At 42.4% G+C, this 4,520-nt stretch overlaps 1 pseudogene; it reads right to left on the bottom strand.

Annotated features, from left to right (window-relative positions):
• Positions 1-650: 650 nt before the first annotated feature.
• Positions 651-4,277, bottom strand: LOC118581845 (annotated as a pseudogene).
• Between the last annotated feature and the right edge of the window lie 243 nt (positions 4,278-4,520).

The raw sequence follows: 4,520 nt of genomic DNA on the forward strand, positions 1-4,520 counted from the left end.
AAAGATAGAAGAACCTTGTTGCCACCAAAGCATTGGGCAGACTGCCTATACCACAGGATCAGCCCCACGGGATCTGCCATTGCCACCGCGAGAAGACTTGCTCGAAGCCTGAGAATCCTTCACCACATCTCTCAAAACAAAGCTGCAGATGAGGGCAGTCTAGGAGGTGCCTCACAGGGAGACAGTCTCGCTTACCCTTGAGTGTGGTCCCTGACCTTCATGTCTGGGGAGTGGCTTCTAATGCTTTCTGCAGCCTCCCTTCTTCCAGCCACTCCACTGCCCTTCCTTCAAGCACGGGAAGTCGACTCCTTCAGGGATGGAGTAAACATTGCACTTGAGGTCAAGGCACTTGGACCTCTGCTGTGCGTAGTTCAAGTTCCAGCCAAAGGCCAGAATCAATACCACAAATCACTGCCAACCGGACAAGAAGCCTCTTGTCTCTTTACCCCCTCTTGGAGATGCTCTTTCCAATGCTTAGCAATTTCATTAAGTAGGACTCATTAGTCAGTGTCTCCTTAAGAGGTCTGCACTCCTTAAAGCTACTTTTGGTGTCAGACAGACTTGATCTCTACCCTGTCACATCAGGAATGACATAGCACCTCGGGAGTGTCAGCATGTTTACTATGACGGCGCCTCACAACAAATGGCCCTTAATATTCAAATGCTTTCTGCAACAACAACAAAAAAAAGAGATCAAAAGCATTATGGGGTGGGGGCATCTATCTCTGCTGAATGCATCGCTACATGAATCTATAACAACACAGTGTCAAAGCTGTTCAGTAGACGTGTAGCCTGTCATAAAGTTATCTTTTGTGGAGAAGAAATGCTGCCATTCACAGACACATAAGTTGCTTCAAATGACGATGTGTATCGTCAGTTCCCACAACTAAATCAAATGGACCTAAGGCAGAAAGACTGACTGAAAGTTTAATTTCGATACTTTCCTTGTGTGTAAGAGAGTGGAGAGGGTTTTAAGCTGTTAAAGCTTCTGGGTATAAAGAGTAAACAGGGATTATTTGTCCTTTCCAATTTCTCAACACGACATTTGGGTTTGTTTTTAATATCAATGCTGAACAATGTACACACTTAGATAATGTAACAACCCAGGAAGCAATTTCTGATCTCAAGTTTATGATTTAAAATAAATGAATGATTTCATCAGACTCATTTGGATGTCCCAGCTTTTACAGTCTGTACAGAGATATTCCTTGAAGCATGGTGGGTCATGCTGGAAAACTGGAACGAACCAACCTATCCATCAACTGAGGATCAAGTAGACGAGCCACAGCAGACTCATGCTATATAAACAAGGCTGCTCACAGTACAGCCTCGTAAGGTGTCCCCTGTGAATGGGACACTGCAGTGGTCACTGTAGTGGCATTTTTAAAAGAATGAACTAGGTTGAGAAAATAGAGGGAGAGTTCTAAGACATACTTCTCAGACACTTTTCAGAATAGTACAGTTCTATGCTATTATTTTAATTAATTCATACTTGAAAATAATAATGAGTATATAAACACTTGTGCCTATATATATACATACTTACAAAAATCTCTGGAAATATTTAAAATGTTGCCATGCTATTATTTGTCGGGAAGAACCAGGAGTGGGTAGTTATTAAAATACTTTTTACCAATTAGGTAATGTTATAAGTTTTAAAGAGAAAAGTGAACAAAAATTTAGAAGAAAATTTTAAAGAATCTAAGCAAAAATTGTGGAGCAGCCTAAATTCACATTTGTGATTATTTTCCAAACAGAGTTAGTAAGCACGGGATCATGGGAGCCATACATTACTTTAATATCTATTTACATCTTTTGTTTCCTAGGCCAGGGCATCCCAGAAAGCAGGGACAGTTTCTACAGCATTTCTTCACCTCTTGCAGATAAGAGCATAGAAAACTGAGGGTTGATCTCACCAGTTCCCCAGTTACTTCGTGTAATAAACCTGCAGAAGTGTCTGCTGGGTGCCTGGAGAAGGACTCAGGAAATACAACCAAGAGGGTTTACATTCTATGAGTGAAAGAATACCTCGGCGGTGGGAGAACCTTCCAGATGGCACAAAAACCCATGCCAGATACACAATCTATTTATCAGTTGTCTGACTTAGAAATTCCACTTCTCACCAGTCATTCCCAGAGCTTGCACAGCTTTGCTGTTTCATGTGCATCTTGGTCCATTCTTTTCTTCTTAGCATGGATATTCTTGACATCCATAGCTGGGAGCCAGAAAAGGGTCTATTTGATTCTCTCCTGGGTCGATTCTCTCTCTGCAAACAAGATTGCTTAAAATGTCTGTTCTTCAGTGCCATCTGACATGCTGTGAAACTTACACTCATCATGCTGATAACCTCACCTAAGGATATTCCTCTTTACTTTTACCAAATACCTTCTACATGTTTATGTAGCCACAAATAGATGTCTTCATTTGCTTCTAATAGAAGAATTAGGGAGATGTTCCAGGAACTATTTATTTAATAGATACATGAATCAAGGTTCAGGGATGCTAAGCATCCTTACAAAGATGTAACAGCTAAGAACTGCTAGTTGCAGAACTAGAACCTGGATCTTTTGAGTTCAAAGCTGTGACTCATCCATTACGCTCTACTTACATCCTTAATTCAAGAATCCTATGGCAAAAATTCATTGTGTTATATTATAAAAGTACATTTATTGGAAAGCTGAGTCAGGTACAATTCTAAATAATAAATAAGACTTACAAAGTTATAAATGTCCGTGCTTCCTCTAAGTTGGATCTACATTGGAGTTGTGTGTGCTGGGGTAGGATCCATGGCTTCTTGACACTCACCATTGAGATTTCAGTTCCTGAAGGCAGTCAGGGCAACAGCGAAGACAGTTTCTTACAGCTTCCCCTGCACTCCTGTGCCCTCTATTTGATCGTCTGCCAGGGTGGTGAACAGTGCCAAGTCAAACAGTGTGCTGCATCTCCATGAGACTCCTCTGGGAGCTAAGGAATTCTATACTTGGAAAACAGGGCAGTGGGGCCTGGCGGGGGTGGGGGGTGGGGGGTGGGTGGAGAGGCTGGGGGTGGGGTGGGTAAGAGGATGGGGGGTATAAGGATAGAAACAGCAGGACTGTGGTCTTCTTTGAAGAGTGTGGATGCAGACAGTGTTAATCTTGTTCTCTTGGTGTTAAACTGGTTGCTGAGCATGCTTCACTGGGCTGTGCTTTCTGGCCCGTTATCTGCATTAGCATCAATTAGCATGGACATCCTAAAACTAGAAAGGCTGGAAAGACCATCAGGCTTTGTGCTTTCTTCAGGAAAATTACAACAAGTAAATAAATAATCTTTGAATGGGGGGAGGTACTGTGTGTACTGAGGCAAGCACAAGGACAATATCAGGTCCTGACTTTGGACCTTGTCTGAGGCAGTGCTTCTTGATTGCCAGCTTAGCTGGCCTGGGTGTCCCAGCTTCCAGGAATTCCCCTGTGCCCACCACCCATCCTTAGGAGCACTGGGGTCACAGATGCGCACCACTGTCCACCTCCACCACAGTATCACCAGGGTTCTGAGGAGTCCCAACTCACGTCCTCATGCTTGTGTGGCAGATGCTTACTGAGCCATCTCCCTTCTCTGTCCCTTAAGGAGAATACTGTGGGTGTTCTCATGGAAACCAATGCCAGTTCCTCCAGCAATACCGTTTATCTAAGAAAAGGAAAATGTAAAGGCTTCTCATTACATTCATCTCTAAGGGTCTCCTTTCCCTGGCTTCAGTGCTAGGCAGATGGTATTAATGTATTAAATGTGCTGTTATGTTTTTTAAAAGCATTGAATGATCAGTTAAAGAAATTGCATTTGATTTTTTTGACATGTATTTGAATTTTCTCTTCTAGTATGAGAAACTTTTTCTTCTTTTTTTTTCACAGACCAAGACTTGACCTTTATTATTTTAAAAAGCTGAGGTTTGTTTTTTTTTTTTTTTGCTTTCTGACTCTGTGCTTGTGCCTTCAACACCTTCACAACAATTTTCTGCTCCTCAATATGGAAAGCCCTCTTGATCCTGTCACAGACACACTTGGCACACATGGACTCACCATAGGCCCTGCTGACATGCTTCTTTGTCCTAGACAATCTCATAAGGACTCACAGCACAAACCCTCAAACCTCCCAGGACACACACCGCATGCACATTTAGGTGCTTTCCCAACCTTCTTGGTAGAGAGGTAAACAATCTTGTTGCCAGAGGTTCGAAACAGCCTAGTTTTGTTAGAGGCTTTATTGTAGGGAAGCCAATGATGGTATATCAAACACTGGACCATTCTGAGTGCTTCTAAGCACTGTCCCTGGAAGAGGAAAAAAAAAAGTCAGGATGCTTCTTTTTCTCACTCTTTAAGCTAGAAAATTTCTTCTTGGCCTCGTTCTGTAAACTAAACCGGTAGTCTAAATCTTCTTGTTCTGAAGAAAATTGGTGAAGACCTGTGCAATACTGATGACACTAAGAAGTGTGAGGCTACTTCTCGATACAGACACACTTTCATCCAGTTAAACAGTGGCCCCAAACT

Source organism: Onychomys torridus, chromosome 4 (assembly GCF_903995425.1).
Source record: "Onychomys torridus chromosome 4, mOncTor1.1, whole genome shotgun sequence".
In the NCBI taxonomy this organism is placed as follows: Eukaryota; Metazoa; Chordata; class Mammalia; order Rodentia; family Cricetidae; genus Onychomys; species Onychomys torridus.